Source organism: Amaranthus tricolor, chromosome 12, assembly GCF_026212465.1.
Source record: "Amaranthus tricolor cultivar Red isolate AtriRed21 chromosome 12, ASM2621246v1, whole genome shotgun sequence".
Lineage (NCBI taxonomy): Eukaryota > Viridiplantae > Streptophyta > Magnoliopsida > Caryophyllales > Amaranthaceae > Amaranthus > Amaranthus tricolor.
The window spans coordinates 8,063,393-8,083,438 of record NC_080058.1 but is presented as its reverse complement, the minus strand read 5'-3'; the positions used below and the strand labels follow the sequence as shown (position 1 = coordinate 8,083,438).

The 20,046-nt window shown below is 35.5% G+C and overlaps 1 long non-coding RNA gene across 3 annotated transcripts; it reads left to right on the top strand.

The window, feature by feature from the left end:
* Positions 1 to 1,317: 1,317 nt before the first annotated feature.
* LOC130797094 (uncharacterized) lies at positions 1,318 to 9,117 on the top strand. Of its 3 annotated transcripts, XR_009038785.1 has the most exons (6): positions 1,318 to 3,471; positions 4,441 to 6,123; positions 7,245 to 7,644; positions 7,730 to 7,987; positions 8,089 to 8,364; positions 8,467 to 9,117. It is a non-coding gene; the product is annotated as an uncharacterized LOC130797094 (long non-coding RNA). The 3 variants fall into 3 exon arrangements; XR_009038783.1 differs by having other exon boundaries at positions 1,320 to 6,123; XR_009038784.1 differs by lacking the exon at positions 4,441 to 6,123 and having other exon boundaries at positions 1,322 to 3,471.
* The last annotated feature ends 10,929 nt before the right edge of the window (positions 9,118 to 20,046 follow it).

Genomic DNA, 20,046 nt, shown 5'->3' with positions numbered 1-20,046 from the left:
GTCCCCAACCGAACCCAAGAGAGCATTGGAAGCTAAAAAGGCTGGACATACCTATGTTTTACGGAGAAGCCCCGACGGATGGCTACTCAAGGCTGAAAAGTTTTTAAAATTTTATCATTTGACAGATGAGGAGCGAATTGAAGCAGCCGTGATGAGCATGGATGGCGCAGCTCTGTTGTGGTATTAATGGGAATGTCAATTAAGCACGATTCGAACTTGGGCTGAGCTGAAAAACCTCATCCTCCATTATTTCTGAAAACGACGATGTATTAGAGTTTGAACAATGTGTTTCAAACTCCAATATTACCAAGATCGAGTGTATGAGGTTTAGTGACAAACAAATTACACTAACAATGATTTCGATGTTTGTAGGAGAAAATAAAGCAATAAAACGACACAAAGATTTAACGAGGTTCACCCAACTAAGGCTACGTCCTCCGGTGTGTAGTATCTCTTATATAATCAAAAGGAGTTCAAAGAACTCTCAAATATGGAGAATTACAATAGAGAAGAGATATAGGCTAGTGTTTGGCTTGGGGTGTATTTTGTGGATTGATTACAATGTGAGTATGAGAGCTCTATATATAGTACTAGATACAAGAATATCAATAGCTCTCTTGAATACAATATTAATATAGGGTAATGAATAATATGAAATAATTCCAAGAACTTGAAAGGACGAAAAACTGCATCCCATGCACATCAGAGGATCCGCTCGACCGGATCAGAGAGCTCGCTCGGTCGAGCGAGAATCAGGTACTTTCTGGACCATTCTGTCTGACCGCTCGACCAGCCAATAAGGCTCGCTCGGGCGAGCGGATAGGTCGAGCGACCATTCTGATTTCTCTGTCAGAATTCTGATCGAACATACATAAATCAATTCTCTTCTTCTTCTTCATTAACTCTCATAACTCTCACACTTCATTACCTTATTAATTCATACTTAATTACCATCATAAATCAATCATCAAAACTTAACTTAATATACCCACATTAACACATTCATGGGATTCCATCCCAAAGGTCACACATGAATGAACCTTATCAAATGTGCACTCAAGTCACACTAATCACAACAATTTCCGGCCATGAAACAAAGGCACCCTTTGCGAACAGTGGCTGGCCGTCAAGCAAGAAGGGACGGTGGTCGAATACACATAGGAGTTTGTGGAGAAGATTACGGTGTTGGAGAAGGTGCCTGAATTTATTATGCTTGGGTCTTAAAGGAACACATTAAGACAGAATTGAGATTGTTTGATGCCACCACTTTAAAAAAAAGCAATGGAGTGGGCAGAATATATAGACCAAAAATACTCTAGTCTTTTCTTTTCCCAATTTCTTAAAATCGTCCCCTCACCTACCCGTGTTCCCCACACTAAGTTGACACCTTACCCACCCACCTCTTCTTTTACCAAGCACTGTAAACCACCTTCGAGACCCATATATAAGCATTTTATTTATCCTGATAATCACTCCACACCCTTACATTCCTATAAACCAAAACAGAACACCCTCAAATTAACAGAAAAAGAGAAAAGGGCTTGTGCTTTCGTTGTGATGGTAAATGGTCCTACAATCACGTTTGTAAAAATAGAGAGTATATAGTTTGTTGGTCTCGTTTGATGATGACCGTGAAGAGTTCGAGGAAACTGTGGACGAAGCCATTGAAAATGAAGGAGAGGAAGTTCCATTAGCAGGCATTTCATTGAGTTCGGTGGTGGGTCTTATAGGGACGAAAACCATGAAACTATTAGGTTAAGTTCAAGGAATAGAGGTGGTTATTTTAATTGATTTCGGAGCCACTAATAATTTCATTTCAGCTTCACTTGTGAGGAAATTGGGTTTGATATGTGATCCCGGTGCTCGGTTTGCCGTTGTTTTAGGCACTAGGAAGGAAGTGTGAGGTCTAAGAGAATGAAAAAATGTGCAATTATCATTCCAAGGCATTTCCGTAATGCTCGATTTTTTGGTTCTTGAGTTAGGGCATTCGAATGTGGTATTGGGAGTGCAGTGGCTGGAGATGCTTGGACTAGTGACGATAGATTGGAAATTACAAACCATGAGGTGTAGCCTTAATGAAGTGGACCATGTCATTAGGGGCGACTCTTCCTTACGCAGAGATTGCATATCATTTAAGGCCATACTTCGAACAATCCAACATGAAAGCCTTGGAGTGCTAGTCGAATTTGCAGGCCTTCAAGCTGAGCCCACAACTGATCCTACAGTAATCCCTCCTTGCTTAGAAGACATCATTCAAAAGTATGACCCCATATTCCAACCTATTACCAGCCTTCCCCCTCACCGATCCAGAGACCATACCATCACCCTTAAAGATGGTACTAACCCCATTAATGTCCTACCCTACCGCTACCCACAATTCCAGAAAACCGAGATAGAAACCATGGTTGCTGACATGCTCAAGGCAGAAATTATCCAATCCTCAACCAGCCCGTTTTCTTGCCCAGTTATCCTTGTAAAGAAGGACGGCTCTTGGAGATTCTGTGTTGATTACCGAGCACTCAACAAGGCTACTACCCCAGATAAGTATCCTATTCCTATTATCGATGAGCTTTTAGATGAACTGTATGGTGCAACTGTTTTTACCAAGCTAGACTTAAAATCCGGTTATCATCAGATTAGAATGAGGCAGGAAGACATTTGTAAAACGACCCCTAACGCACCGATCACCTTTCAATCACTCATGAATGACATTTTCCGGCCACATTAGCAAAAGTTCGTATTGGTCTTCTTTGACGACATACTTGTGTATAGTCGTTCTATGGAGGACCATAGGCAGCAATTTAGACATTGTTATGAATATTCTGCTTGAGAATCAATTATTTGTCAATAGGAAGATGTGAAATTGGTCCTACACAAGTTGCTTACCTGATTTTTGCCGGGGGGGAGGTGTGGTGGGGTAGCTATCGATGAAGAGAAGGTAGCAGCTATGATTAATTGGCCCCAACCGAATCCATTCCATAATTGAACCAAACAGTGTGAATGGATTGAATATCTATTACAGGATTGAACCAAACAGTTTTAGTCTGATATGGAGTTCTGAATCCATACCATCCTGGTATGGGGTTCCATACCATTCCAATCCTGCTCACTGAACCAAACGGACCTTTAAAGAGTTACGAGGATTTTTAGGGCTAACTGGATATTATCATAAGTTTGTGGCTAACTATGCATTCATTTTGTTGGACCTCTTGAGTTTTGATGATGACTACACTTTATTTAAGCAAATATGTTTTTAGAGATTGTGTGCAGGTCGATATCCGGTCGTGATAATGATCGTTGATAGTACCTATGACTTAGCTTATGGAAACGTACATGTCAAAAGGTTTCAAAAGAGGTTAGGAGAAGCATATCGCTTGGGATGTAAAATGGAGACAGCAGATCTACTGTTCCCAAGTTGGATGTTCTAGCTAAACTGAAGTCTGGAGACAGCGCACTGTTCCTAAGCTGAAGGTTGACTACGTTGACTAAAAATTCTGGTTATTATATTTTAATTATTATTTTTAGTTAATGTATTTAATAAAATTAATTTGTTGCAGTAGTAATTTATTAAAATTAATTGGCAAATCGTTTTTCTTTAAATAAAATGAATTAACGTCCTTATTTTCTAAGATCCTTTATTTTAGGATCTATATTTAGTAAATCTTGGATTTGTTAAATATATAACTAACTGTTGTTGAATTGGTCTTAGCTATTATTCTTAACCGTCTTTATATCTACAAGTTAGCAAGTAACCATTTCTAATAAGCATAACCGTTTCTATTAATAGCAAAAACGTTCCAGAAATTAATACTGGAACAGGAACAGCTATTGAAGAAACTGCTGCTTAAAGGGAACAGAAGTTATTTTAAGGCAAATGTGAACAACGGTTATTTATGTCTGGTTTGACTTAATCAAATAACCGTATGGTTGCTTTATCCGCATTACTCCCATGATCTTTTGATAATGGGATAATGGATTGGAATATTCCATTTTCTTAGGAATCTTATTTTCTATAAATTGCTATGTTAATTCCGGTTTTTATATATGAGAAAATCCAACGTTTTGTGCTTAAGTGTTTTCATACGATTTTTGGATTTTACAAGAAATATTTTGCTTTTAAAATTGCCAATTAATTTTATAATATTTTCTTGAGGAACTCATTGATTTTATTTTAGAGAATTATTATCCTTTTTGTAAGGGTTTTTGAGAGAATTCATTGTCAAAACCGATCAGTGAAGCCTTAAATTCATATGGGATCAGTGGGAAATCGACATTGATTACCAAAAGTGGGTGTTAAAGCTGATGGGCTATGATTTTAATTTCTTATATAACCCAAGAGCATCCAACAAAGTGGCTGATAAGCTGTCTCGGATTCCTGATGAGTACGACTAATTGATTTCCTTAATTAGCTCACACTTTATTCAATGGGATATTCTACAGCAAGAAGTAGACCATGACAATAATTTAGTGAAGATCCGCCAAGCAATTGAACATCAAAATGCAGCACCAAGGGGATTCACTATGCAGGGTGCCAAGCTATTCTACAAAGTAATAGGTTTGCTGTCGAATGGTTTTGGTTTGGCATGAGGAAACAAATAAAGCAAAATGTGCGGGAATGTACTGTATGCCAACAGCAAAAGGCCTCAAGTTGTTCGCCTGCTGGGTTGTTACAGCCCTTACCCATCCCAGCCCATGTGTGGTCCGATATTTCAATGGATTTCGTGGAAGGACTACCTATTTCCAACGATATGAACGCAGTGCTAGTTGTGGTGGATCGTTAACCAAGTATGCTCATTTCGTGCCCCTTCGCCACCCATACATGGCATTCTCTGTCGCTACCAATTTCTACATGGATTTCCTACTACCATAGTTACCGATCGGGATCGTATATTTTTGAGTAAATTTTGGCGGGAGTTGTTCAAGCTACAACACACAAAGCTCATCCGTAGCACCTCCGTCCATCCACAAACCGACGGTCAAACGGAGATCGTTAACAAGGCACATGAAACATATATGAGATGTTATATAAATAGGCAACCCCGTAAGTGGACCACTTGGATACCATGGGCCGAATATTGGTATAATACTTCACCTCATTCGTCCACTATGATGTCCCCTTTCCAAGCCTTGTACGGTCGACCACCACCACACTTGGTGCGTTTTAGATCAACTACTCCGTGAAAGGGATGCAATTCTAGATGAGCTGCAATTTAATTTAACTCGAGCTCAACAATTGATGAAGTATTATGCTGATAAGAAGAGGAAAGATGTTTCATATGAAGTTGGAGATATGCTCTATCTTAAATTACAACCATACAGATAAAGGTTTATGGCTACACGAAACAATGAAAAATTAGCACCTCATTTCTATGGTCCATATAAAATATTGCAAAGGATTGGGAAAGTGGCCTATACATTGCAGCTACCTGATTCTACTCTAATACATCCTACCACTAGTGGAAAAAAACATATCTGCTGCGTGTCATTTGTTGCGGTTTTTTATATACGCAGCAATAAATAGGAAAAAGAATTAAAAAAAAACAATCAAAAATGCTGCGGTTTCTTCTTAGCCCGCAGCAAATAATCCAATGAAATGTTGCGGTTTCTTCCTAGCCTGTAGCATATAATCACTTGGCCACTTAAATGCTGCGGTTTTCTTATTGCCCGTAGCATTTAATACTTTCAAAAACGCGCCTTATAACGTACTCTTCTATTTCATGCATTAAACATAATACGTACATCTTCTTCAAAAAACCCGACCACAGTTTCAAAAAACCCTGTTCTTCATCATCTTAGTTTTTGCTCTTCTTCATCATTCTTGCTCTTAACGTTATACCCATCTTCACGCTGCTAATGTTTTCCTAAAACCCACACGAAGAATTTCATAAAACACTCTAACGGCTGCTACTGTTTCATCTTCTTCTTCACGCTGCTACTTCTTGGTTCATAAACCCACGGCATATTTGTTACTTCTTTTCACTCGAAAAACCCATTGAAACCCATTGAAACCCACGACATTTTCTTGTTCATTGCTACTTATTCATAAACCCACGGCTGTAACTGTTCATAAATTCGAAATTTCTGACTTTGGTCTTATTCATCTTCAAAACCCATGAAATTAAGGTATTTTTTCTCTTTTTAATTTTTTAAGTATTTAAGTTTTGCAAGATATTAATGAAAACACTCGAAAATTAGGGCAACTGTTTGTATACTAATTTTGTTTCTCTGTTTTCGTTGTAGATAACATAACCCACGAAATCAAGTTTATTATATTTATTTTACTAATTTGCAAGTTCATATCTTTATTGTTTAACATGTAATTTAGTAATTTAGTGCTAAAGATATCATTTTATTTGTGAATTTTACATTATTCAAGTTTATGTTATTAGTTTGTTAAATATTTGTGTAATTTGTTAAAAATGTGGTTTGTTGTTATACTTATATCTTTAACTATTAGAATTAGAATATGATTTTATTTACAATGTAGTGCTTAATATTGAAGTATGAAGTATGAAGTATAGAATTAGAATATGAAGTATGTATATTTAGGGTTAAATAGATTTGGTATGAATAAGTATATATTTTTAGGGTTAAATATGTTTGTTATAAATAAGTATATATGTTAAAAATTGTGTATTAATTTTGTTTTGAATTAATTAAATCACACTAATTAGGATGACCAAAGATCGTTCTTGGATGTTTGGAAGCATTGAATCCTCATAATTTGTTGATGGCGTATTAGAATTTTGTAGTATTGCGGTTGAACATCAAGTTAGGACGAGGGGAGTTGGTTTTTATTGCCCATTTGTCACTTGTGGCAATGTATCAAAGGTAGATAGTGTTGATATCCTTAGGGAGCACATACTTCGATATGGGTTTAGACTTCAATATCATGTTTGGGTTTGGCATGGTGAGGAGGGAGTTTACAAAGAGAAAAGTGTTGTTGAGGACGTCAATAATGTGGCTGATGTCAATGAGGATGTAGTAGATCATGTTGATGGGTATGATCAGACAGATGAAGAGAATGTCGATGAAGATGTGGATCGTGTTGATGAGATGATAGAAGGAGTCGAGGATGAATTAGGAAAACGTCCGTGTGTTTTTGACTTGTTGACAGAGGTTTGTTTTGCATGAAACTTTGCACACAACACTATTTGATATATATTATTGTGTTGAAGTGGTTAGAATTGTAAATCATAGTCATATTCTTATGTTCTAATATATTTTTATTCATACACTTTCAGGTACTGATATACAATGCATCTTTTCAGAGACGAAATTGTCCCCGAGATTGAGATCTCGGATAATGAGCAACATAGTCATTACACTGAAGAGGACCAAATTGTGAGATATGAGCGTATGGCTGAAGACGCTCCACCACTTAACAATGATTATGACACTGAAGATGCCCCACCAATGGATGCTCCCACTACCAATAAGAAAAGAAAAGGGCGAGGTCCTACGAAAAACCTCAAAGTCACAGAACCCATGCATTTGGAATGCAATGCATTGGATCAACCCTGTGGAAAATGACGTAGGCAATATGGAAAACAAGTGGGCCTATGTATCCGCAAGATTTTAATATTGTACGCATGGAACGAGGTTCCAGAGGGTTTGAAGAACTCTCTATGGAATGATACTATGGTAAGCAACTTTACTATTTTTATTCATTTAGTTTCATTTTAAAATTAATTTAATTGACACTAATAAATATAATTTTTTTTTTTAGAATCTTCTACACATCGAGAGCGATGAGGAGAAGAAGAATGTGTTTCTTTCAGCTGTTGCTGAAAGATTCAGAGATTTCAAATCCAAGCTAGTAACTGGCTAGATCACAAAGAAGCGTGCCCGTACGACCAAAAAGGTCAAAATGGGAAACGAAGGGGGAGAGCAAGCACCTTCGAAGATGCCCTACGAAATATGGGGTCACATATCAAAGAAGGAATGAGAGGCTTTTGTTCCCAAAAGAACAACTTCCATTGAAGTTGTAAGTATTCCCTATTATATTATAGCTTTTGATTTGAATTTACTTCTTTTGATTTAATCATTAAACTAATATATGACATTTGATTTCTATTGATTAATTAGGAAAAGCGTGGTAAAACTTCTGAATCAGCAAGCAAAAGGAAGTTTTACCATCGCTTGGGCCCAAAAACGTACGATGAGGCCTGAAAAGAGTGGGTGGATGCGATTTTATACCCCAATCAGAGTCTAGCCACGACCTCATCTACGTTTACCTCTGCATCCATGAATACTCCTGCTGGAGATCGGGTGCGGAATTAGTATTGCGGACTTCATTCTCGAGATGCAAGTGGTAAATTTACAATCACAGATTCGGGAACGAAGACGGTTGCTGATGCTGTGGTGAGTTTTGAAATTATTAAGTATATTCTTGATTTGTTTTGTATTTTTTGGCTTTGATTTACTTATACTAATTGTTATATATGTCACTTTTTATTTGAACAGATAGGCTGGAAGGAAAAAGAAGCTACGGGGGAGTTCACCCTAAGAGGCAATGTTGATGGTCTTTAGGAAAGACCATAGAGGGTGGGTAGTTGGAAAAGGAGGCATCCGCGTGGGGTTAAAGAAGGCACTCGGAAAAGAGTGTGTTGCTACTCAATCCCGATCGATGCCACCTAATGAAGTCGCAACCCTCAGAGCAGAAATTATGAAGGACGTTATCGCCAAGGTGGCGCTGGTATTGCAGAAGATGGGAGCACCCACTGTTGACTTAGCAAATCTGATTGTCGAGAATCAGCAAAGTCAACATGGGGATCCTAAGGCTTCGGCCGAGCCAACACCCGAGCCCATTACCCCCGTAGCAGTCTAGCCCATTACTACCCCCGAAGGGTAAAATCCTACACCGGAGACCATGAAGTAGCTCAAACTTGGTTTGTTTTGCACGAAACTTGGCACACAACACTATTAGGTATATATTATTGTGTTGAAGTGGTTAGAATTGTAAATCATAGTCGTATGCTAGAAGTTACGTGTTAAGTTGCGATTTTGTGGGTTTTTAAGTGTTTTTGGCACTTTCGCGCATAAAGTAGCTCAAACTTGGTTTGTTTTGCACGAAACTTGGCACATAACACTATTTGGTATATATTAAAGTGTTGAAGTGGTTAAAATTTAAAATCATAGTCATATGCTAGAAATTACGTGTTAAGTTGCGATTTTAAGAGTTTTTAAGCGTTTTTGGCACTTTCGCGCAAAAAGTAGCTCAAACTTGGTTTGTTTTGCACGAAACTTGGCACACAAAACTATTTGGTATATATTATTGTGTTGAAGTGGTTAGAATTATAAATCATAGTCATATGCTAGAAATTACGTGTTAAGTTGAGATTTTAAAGGTTTTTAAGCGTTTTTGGCACTTTAGCGCATAAATTAGCTCAAACTTGGTTTGTTTTTGCACGAAACTTGGTATACAACACTATTTGGTATATATTATTGTGTTGAAGTCGTTAGAATTGAAAATCATAGTCATATGCTAGAAGTTACGTGTTAAGTTGTGATTTTGTGGGTTTTTAAGTGTTTTTGGCACTTTCGCGCATAAAGTAGCTCAAACTTAGTTTGTTTTGCACGAAACTTGGCACACAACACTATTTGGTATATATTATTGTGTTGAAGTGGTTAGAATTGAAAATCATAGTCATATGCTAGAAATTACGTGTTAAGTTGCAATTTTAAAGATTTTAAGCGTTTTTGGCACTTTTGCGTATAAAGTAGCTCAAACTTGGTTTGTTTTTCACGAAACTTGGAACAAAACACTATTTGGTATATATTATTTTGTTGAAGTGGTTAGAATTGAAAATTATAGTCATATTCTAGAAAGTACGTGTGAAGTTGCGATTTTATGGTTTTTAAAGTGTTTTTGGCGCTTTCGCGCATAAAGTAGCTCAAACTTGGGTTTTTTCGCACGAAACATGGCACACAACGCTAATTGGTATATATTATTGTGTTGAAGTGGTTAGAATTGTAAATTATAGTCATATGCTAGAAATAACGTGTTAAGTAGCGATTTTAAGGATTTTTAAGCGTTTTTGGCACTTTTGCGCATAAAGTAGCTCAAACTTGATTTGTTTTGCACAAAAGTTGGCACACAACACTATTTGGTATATATTATTGTGTTGAAGTGGTTAAAATTGAAAATCATAGTCGTATGCTAGAAGTTACGTGTTAAGTTGCGATTTTGTGGGTTTTTAAGTGTTTTTGGCACTTTCGAGCATAAAGTAGCTCAAACTTGGTTTGTTTTGCACGAAACTTGGCACACAACACTATTTCGTATATATTATTGTGTTGAAGTGGTTAGAATTGAAAATCATAGTCATATGCTAGAAATTACGTGTTAAGTTGCGATTTTAAAGGTTTTTAAGCGTTTTTGGCACTTTAGCGCATAAAGTAGCTCAAACTTGGTTTGTTTTTGCACGAAACTTGGTATACAACACTATTTGTTATTTATTATTGTGATGAAGTGGTTAGAATTGAAAATCATAGTCATATGCTAGAAATTACGTGTTAAGTTGCGATTTTAAGGGTTTTTGAGCGTTTTTGGCACTTTTGCGGATAAAGTAGCTCAAACTTGGTTTGTTTTGCACGAAACTTGGCACACAACAATATTTGGTATATATTATTGTGTTGAAGTGGTTAGAATTGAAAATCATAGTCATATGCTAGAAATTACGTGTTAAGTTGTGATTTTAAGAGTTTTTAAGTGTTTTTTTGGCACTTTCGCGCAAAAAGTAGCTCAAACTTGGTTTGTTTTGCACGAAACTTGACATACAAAACTATTTGGTATATATTATTGTGTTGAATCTGTTAGAATTGTAAATCATCGTCATATGCTAGAAATTACGTGTTAAGTAGCGATTTTAAAGGTTTTTAAGCGTTTTTGGCACTTTAGCGCATTAAGTAGCTCAAACTTGGTTTGTTTTTGCACAAAACTTGGAATACAACACTATTTGGTATATATTATTGTGTTGAAGTGGTTAGAATTGAAAATCATAGTCGTATGCTACAAGTTACGTGTTAAGTTGCGATTTTAAGGGTTTTTAAGCGTTTTTGGCAATTTCGCGCATAAAGTAGCTCAAACTTGGTTTGTTTTGCACGAAACTTGGCACATAACACTATTTGGTATATATTATTGTGTTGAAGTGGTTTGAATTGAAAATCATAATCATATGCTAGAAATTACGTGTTAAGTTGTGATTTTAAGAGTTTTTAAGTGTTTTTGGCAGTTTCGCGCAAAAAGTAGCTCAAACTTGGTTTGTTTTTCACGAAACTTGGCATACAAAACTATTTGGTATATATTATTGTGTTGAATCTGTTAGAATTGTAAATCATAGTCATATGCTAGAAATTACGTGTTAAGTAGCGATTTTAAAGGTTTTTAAGCGTTTTTGGCACTTTAGCGCATTAAGTAGCTCAAACTTGGTTTGTTTTTGCACAAAACTTGGAATACAACACTATTTGGTATATATTATTGTGTTGAAGTGGTTAGAATTGAAAATCATAGTCGTATGCTAGAAGTTACGTGTTAAGTTGCGATTTTGTGGGTTTTTAAGTGTTTTTGTCACTTTCGCGCATAAAGTAGCTCAAACTTGGTTTGTTTTGCACGAAACTTGGCACACAACACTATTAGGTATATATTATTGTGTTGAAGTGGTTAGAATTGAAAATCATAGTCGTATGCTAGAAGTTACGTGTTAAGTTGCGATTTTGTGGGTTTTTAAGTGTTTTTGGCACTTTCGAGCATAAAGTAGCTCAAATTTGGTTTTGTTTGCACGAAACTTGGCACACAACACTATTTGGTATATATTATTGTGTTGAAGTGGTTAGAATTGAAAATCATAGTCATATGCTAGAAATTACGTGTTAAGTTATGATTTTAAGAGTTTTTAAGTGTTTTTTTGGCACTTTCGCGCAAAAAGTAGCTCAAACTTGGTTTGTTTTGCACGAAACTTGACATACAAAACTATTTGGTATATATTATTGTGTTGAATCTGTTAGAATTGTAAATCATCGTCATATGCTAGAAATTACGTGTTAAGTTGCGATTTTAAGGTTTTTAAGCGTTTTTGGCACTTTTGCGGATAAAGTAGCTCAAACTTGGTTTGTTTTGCACAAAACTTGGCACACAACACTATTTGGTATATATTATTGTGTTGAAGTGGTTAGAATTGTAAATCATATTCATATGCTAAAAATCACGTGTTAAGTTGCGATTTTATGCGTTTTTAAGCTTTTTTGGCACTTTCGCGCATAAAGTAGCTCAAACTTGGTTTGTTTTGCACGAACCTTGGCACACAACACTATTTGGTATATATTATTGTGTTAAAGTGGTTAGTTCATATGCTCGAAATTACGTGTTAAGTTGAGATTTTATGGGTTTTTAAGCTTTTTTGGAACTAACATCTATTTTCTCTTAGTGCTTTTGACAACCTTCTAATTTCGTTGATTGCGGCTACTACACTCTCAAATACATGGACGATATCTTAAAATTCGTGAAGGAGGTTGGAGTCAAAAACATAGATGTCGTAAGTATTTGTTACGTTCTTAAATTATAATATATATATTTACTATTATTGGTAAAATCTAATGTTTATGTATCTTTTAATTTTATATTATATTATCGGTTTTATACGACAATCCAAGGAAAACACGCCCTTTGAGAGATGGGGAAATACGCGAATTGAAAGACAAAATTGCCGCGTATCTTGCTAATTTTTGTTCTTGGTAAATAATGTAATTAGTTTAGATTTAGGACTTTAATTTGTATATGTACATATTATTATATTATGTATACGATCGAGAGTTTACAAAGATATTATTGGTGATTATTGGTGTTAATTGGTGATTATCATTGGATTAATCATTGTTTATTACATTGTACATTATTAGATTATTTAATAGTATTAAACGAAAAAAGCACTATATATATATATATATATATATATATATATATATATATATATATATATATATATATATATATATATATATATATATATATATATATATATAAATGCTGCGGGCCTCCTTAAAACCGCAGCATATAGTCATACACTATATGTTGCGGTTTTAAGGAGGCCCGCAGCATATAGTGTATGACTATATGCTGCGGTTTTTGGGATGCTCGTAGCATATAGTGCATTTTTCTGCTGCGGTTTTAAACCGCAGCATTTAAAATAGGTCATCTGCTGCTATCACTAATGCTTAGGGCCAAAACCGCAGCATATTATGGCTAAAAAACCGCAGCAAATGAGGTTTTTTTCCACTAGTGTACATTTCATGTATCTCAGCTTACAACAGTAGTAGGATCACCAGCTGCTTCCCCCATTCCTCCTCATTTGACTCCTGACTTAAATTAGTGGCACAACCCGAAGAAATCCTAGATATACGTTATCATTCCTCGTCTCGGATCAAGCTGAAAATCTGGTGTTATGGAAGGATTTGCCTACAACAGATGCCAATTGGGAGGATCTTCAACGTATGCTGTTGGTCTTTCCTTCTCATCAACTTGAGGACAAGGTGAATTTGTTGGCCCAGGGTAATGTCATGCAATGAAGGAGATCTTGACCTACAAGAGGTGTGGCAAAAGAGGTGCACAAACCATGGGGAATTCGGTTGAGGAAGCTATGGATTCTGCTACAGGAAGTTGATGCAAAATGTCAACCTGGCAAAGAGAATCAAATTAGTTATTAGCCTTCCAGTGGGGTCCAGCTTATACAATGTATTTTGCCTCATATTGAGTAATACTTTAGAAAGTCCTAGCTAATAATTGTTAGGCTAAAATTACCTCTATAAATAATTGAGGTAAAGGCATTGTAATGTATGGGATATATGAAATTACTTCTCGGGAGTAGCGAAGATCAAATTAGCACATTTTGTCTTTTAATTGTCTTTCTTCTTTACTATTCCTTTAACTTACTCTTCCTTTTCCTTTTTTTTATCCCAATAACTTTAAATTCTGCTTATTGAAAATTCATGATCCATAACAAATTCATATTATAATTAACATATGAGTAAGCTAAACACTACTTTAGCAGATAAAGTCATATGATAACTCGATAAGTCAGTTGAATTAACAATAGTAATAAACAACTAAAACCAAGACAAAGGTAAAGAAAGAAAATAATAGTTTTCGATGCTTGAAATATTTCATGACACACTTAAAACAAACACTAAAAATCTAAATTAGATGGTGGCGCATCAAAGTTATTTTTGCTATTCTTTTTCTCACTCCATATATTTTCTTTAGGGAAAGAAAGAGGTATATATTTGCTTTCCATTCAATAAACAACTAAGAATTTTGGGTTTTTCGACAATATTAGGCAAATACACGTTATTTATCTAAAATGACATCTGGCATACATGAGGCACACTTGGTGCGAAAGGCGTGCTTTTGAAGAGCCTCCGCCTAAACTCAAGCAGGCGTTTAAGTGGTCGCCTCTTAGCACCTCGTACCTCGGCGCACTTCGGGCACACTTTTTATAACACACGTCTATTGAAGTAAAATACACATTCAAATGACCTATCCTTCTGGACTTTTCAGATCTAGTAAGTTTAGTTTGGTTCTAATAAGCTCAGTTCCGTCTTAATAAGTCATACTTCTGTCTAACAAGCTCTGTTCAAACTATGTTTTTTCCGGTTACTTTCACTAATTCATGTTTTCTATACTCGATTACTTCTAATAGATTCAGTTCAAGTCTGATAAGTTTCAGTTCAGTTTGATCTTATCAAATTCCTTCCGGTTTAGTCCAATCGAATACATTTATGAGAATAGACCATCTTTAGGAAGTTATTGTTCTGAGGTCAGTTGGTTAAAGGAACACCCCCTCCTAAAACAGGGAAAAACACTCTTTTCCCCACTAAAACTATTCCAAATTGTTCCCAAATGAAGGTTAGTGAAACTATAAGTTGCTGATAAGGGATGATTGTTATTTGAATTGTTGTTCTTCACTTATAGTTCGTACTTGTTGCTCGTGTTTCACTTTTCTCTTCGCATATAAAGCAAAAATGTGTAAGTATCCAAAGAAGCTGATGAGTGATGCCTCATTTTTATTTTACACTATGGAGGCAAACCAGTTGTCACTTTCATGGCTGACTACCCTCACTGTTATTCTCATGTTCATCATTTGGAGTTTATTGTCTAGGAAAAGAAGATGGTCCCTTCACCCAATATTATATGCTTTGAATTAAAATCTTTAGTGGGGTTGAATAAAGAGTTTGAAAGCTTTTTCAAAATCTTTTGGAACATGCTTTAAGACTTTAAATTGACGTTTCAAAGTCCGTTGAAATTGTGTTTCGAATATTTTGATTATTTAAAATAAAAATTATAGAACGAATTCATTGAGTAGACATAAGTCTGCAAACCGTAATCAAACATTAATCATATGATATCTGTGCTTTCCACTTTTCCGTGCAACTATTTAAATTTTTGTTTATAACATTCTTTTGTATCATCGTTATAATATTTATATCATAGTAAGCCAAAATTGGAAGTGAGTTCTTTGTTTGTTTCTTGTCCACTTGTCATATGGAAGATGACACATCGAGCACACACTCGCATCATTCTATGAAGATCATGCATGTTATTTGTTGCCATGCATAGGTTAAGAGCAGCTTCCAAAAGCAAAATTTGATGATCCTGCCAGGTTTCTCTGCACTGGCAGTGTGCAGATGAGAAGTATGATGGGTCATACATGTTTAAAATGTTTTATCCTTGTTCAATAAGCTTACTAGTATTCTGATATGTTTTGAAACATTTCTGTGCAAAGTGTTTTTCTGTTGGCTTAACTTTTAGTCTTAAAAAATGCATTGGATGAATGGAATATGGTGTACATTAACTCATGAGTAACTTTGATGCTTCGTTTGATTCATGTGCAGTTGTCATACATAAGCTGTTATCTTCAATCTTTTGGCAAACGACACACTGATCACACACTCACCATTCGATGGAGACCATGCTATGGTATTTGCTGCCATGCATAGGGTTAAAGCAGCTTTCAAAAGTGAAATTTGAAGATCCTGCCAGGTTTCTCTGCACTCGCAGTGTGCAGCTGATAAGTATGGTCATACATGTTTTAATTTTTTTAAGCCCATTTGTTTAATAAGGAATATTCTTATCTCCTCTCAAACATTTCTCTGCAAACTGCTCTTCTGTTGTATTTATTTTTAGTCTTAAACAACGCCTTTGATGAACAGAATATGGTATACATTGACTTGATGTTGTTTTGCTTATCAGGGATAGGGACTATGATCTACTTGATGTTGTTTTGCTTATCAGAGATAGGGACTATGATCGTGATTTATGATTACGATAGAGAACATGGAAGAGGACGGGACAGGGACAGGTACAGGGATAGGGATCGGGACAGGGACAAACACAGGGACAGGAATACGGACAGAGACAGAGATAGAGATCATCAAGACTCATCAGGACCGAAACCGCAATTATTGTAGCATCAGAGAGGAAAATTAGTATGGCCATGATAGAGACAGAGAAGGTAGGGAAAGGGATAGGCATGATAGGTGGATCGTGCTAGGCAGAAAAGCCACTCCAGAAGCCGAAGTAGAAGTAGGGATCGCAGACACCGTGATGACCTGATGGGGACCGAAAGAGGTATGGTCGGAGTCTCAGTCCCAGAAGGCATGAAGATGAGGACAATGGTGCTCGTGAAGAGTTTAAGAAGAAGAAAGAGAAGAAAGAAAAAGAAGGATGATGGAAGAGACCATCCTGAAATTGCTGCAGCAAACAAAATTCGTGCCTCCCTTGGGCTAAAACCATTGAAGGTGTAATACGATTGCAATGTGGTGATTTTCAGCTGCTTAGGGTCGGAAAATGTGCAATCTGTACACGTATACCTGAGAAGTTAAAAGAAACCTGGCCATTTATATATAAATTCTCTGAAATTTGTATGATTCTGCCTCAAATTATTTTCAAATTCTATCTTGAGTACAAATTCAGCAAATGTTATCCCAATACATTTGATGTTATTGAAGAACCTGTATTTTAAAGACTGCGATAATAATCTGCAGTAAACTATTCCATTAAATGACACTAATATATCGAGTTTGCAACCTATCAAGCAGCTTCAATGAAATTTTATTCACACAAATTTTTATTCATTCTTCAATAATTGACAAATAGATCATTGTAGTATAATTCACCAGTTAATTTTATTTTCGAATTCACAATTCGTTCATAATGACCAAAAAAGCTCAAAACCGACTATAATTTTCCTTTTTTTACAATACACAAAGAGATTTGCAAATCGCACGACACAGAACATACAATGATAATACTATTACTTCACAGGAAACAAAGAGAACCACACAATCCACACAATTGAAAAGAAAAAAAGCTAAGAACTTGAACAAGAATTTACTCTTTAACAATAGGATTGTTGTTAATTCTTCAACAATCATGAAAAATCTTCAGCAACCAAAACACCATTCTTATCATAATGAAGGCTACCATGAAGAGGCCTACACTTCTCTCCCATCAATATCTTCTTCTTACAAAGCTCGAACTGATCTTTCTTCCTATTCCTTATCTTCATCATCTTCTTCATCTTAAACCCCCCTTTCACTTCAACATTCTCCCTGTTTTTATCTGATTTCGACCTACTTAACTCATCAACACTCGAATCAATACCCACACCAAATTTACTATCCTTAGAAGTACTAGCAAGCCTACTAGGAACCTCCTTTAGCATCGATTTATTCGAAACTTGCTTATGATCCTTACATTGTTCATGATCAAGCTGTTTGTCTTTCTTAAACATAAAAGACATCATGGCAGTTACTCTTTTAGGCACAGGTATAAGTTGCAGAAGTTGATTGTTTTTCGTAGCGGGATCCTTGATGTTTTTGTTGCCATTAATGATGGAAGAATTCGAAACCGAGCGTTTCCTCCTATGCAGGGTCTTAAGAAGGAACTTGGGCATGAAACCGATGGTCTTATGGTGGTTTGGGATGGTAGAAATGCTGCGGGAATGTGAAAGATTTGTCGGGTTTTTCAGGTTTCTGTTGTGGCTCATGGGGATGGGCTGATTTTCTGCCATTTTTGATGATGGGAGAATGATGAAAAAATTCAGGCTAGAGGTTAGGAGTGATCAAGGATGAAAATCCACTCTGCATGTTTTCAGTTTTTGGTACACAAAAGTAACAGTTCGTGTCTGACTGAAACAGATGAGATATTGGAGAATGGGAATGGTAATGGGATGTGATATTCTAGCTTATTGTTTAAATTGATTTTATTCTTGTTAATGAACACTGGAACCATTGCTCAGTATGATTCATTGGATGATTATATGCTATCTATAATGACAAAATCAAATGGGATTTGAGTTTTAATTTGTCATAAATTCTTGAATGAGACAGTCTCACAGTGAAACCAACTTTATTAGACTGATCCATATACATTTAATGTGATAAAACTATTACTTATAAATTTAAAGTGATTAATTAAAAAAATAATTATATAAACAAGTCTTTTATAGTAAAATGGTCTCATAAAAGATGAGCTGTAATTTGTAGCATGCATGTATCTTACTTGGGTGTATATTACTTGATTGATACATTATTTTGTGCCTTATTTGGGCCGAATATTAATAGACAATAATAATGCTTTTTAAGGAATGTTCGATAATTTACAAAGTTACTATAAAGACCATGTTAAAAAATAAGTGGTTTAAATTATATATTAAATTGGACTCTTAAAAAGGAAAAATAATAAGATAAAAATAAATGAGAAGAAAATAATGACATTATATTTAAAAACTTACAAAAATGTAACATGGTCGTCAAATAGTCGGCAATCCACTACACTCATAGGAATTACTTTTTATTTTTGCCGCCAAAACTTGCACTTGGTTTTCACTTTTTAAGAAGGATGCCCAAAGCATACATCTTTTGTTGAATTTATGAAGGGGATGCCCAAAGCATACATCTTTTGTTGAATTTATGAAGGGGATGCCCAAAGCTGTACGTATTAGTTGTCCCTTATGTCAAATGTAGCCCAAAGCTATGCAAAACTTCCCGATTACGTCAATCATTTGCACATTGGTCAGGGGTTTGAGGCTTGCTTATGACACTTTTTGCATTTCTTTTAATTTTTAGTAGACCCTAGGCATGGCCCCAACTCACTCTGTCCAAGGGCCGGCCCTGTCTTTACCTCATCTAGTCACATCAACTATATTAGCCACACGAACACAGCCTGAGTTTGTATAACTCAACTCCTTAATCTAACTTGAGCTTATATGTCATTTGAGACATAGTCTTATACATTTTTGTTTGTTATGCACGTTGGCCAACATAACTTGAATTTTAATCCAACTTACTCCGATACTTAATAATTCTGACGCCTTCAACACCTCTTCCTTGACATTTGAATTATTAAATCCTTTGATCCTCACCATATAAATTTAACTTTGTTTCCATTTAAAATAGTTTGCTAGATTTAAAATGATGCAATCTCCTTATTTATAACAATGGAAGGGAAGTTTGTCATACTCACATCCAACAATATGTCAAAATGAGCCTATAATGTTTCTTCGACATTTGTAATATCCAATCATATGGTCCTTTTAAAGTTGTAATATTTCAATATATAAGTTTTGGTTGTTTAGGGCTAAGGGAATCTTAAATTTTGCAAATGTTTTTCAAATTATGCTTTGTTTTGTCCTTGTGTTAATAAAATGTAGATTCATTTACTAAATTAATTTTTAAGTTGCTATAAAGATAATTCTCTTTATTTAGATTTCGTTAATAGCGATTTTCCATTGAAAATTTCTCTTAGATAATTGGATTTTATATCATATTTTGGTGCAAAAATCAAACATTATAGATAAAGAATTTTTTAATCTATGTGTATTATACTTCCTTAATTCTTTTAGTTTTATTTCATAGTGATATTTTTATCATAAAGTTGCTAGTAAAATGAAACAGAGAAGATATATCGAGAGGCCTCATAATTAATATTTTGGTTTTGGGCCCTAAATCTTAGGGCTGACCTTGACTACTTTATACTCTCTTTAACCCTCT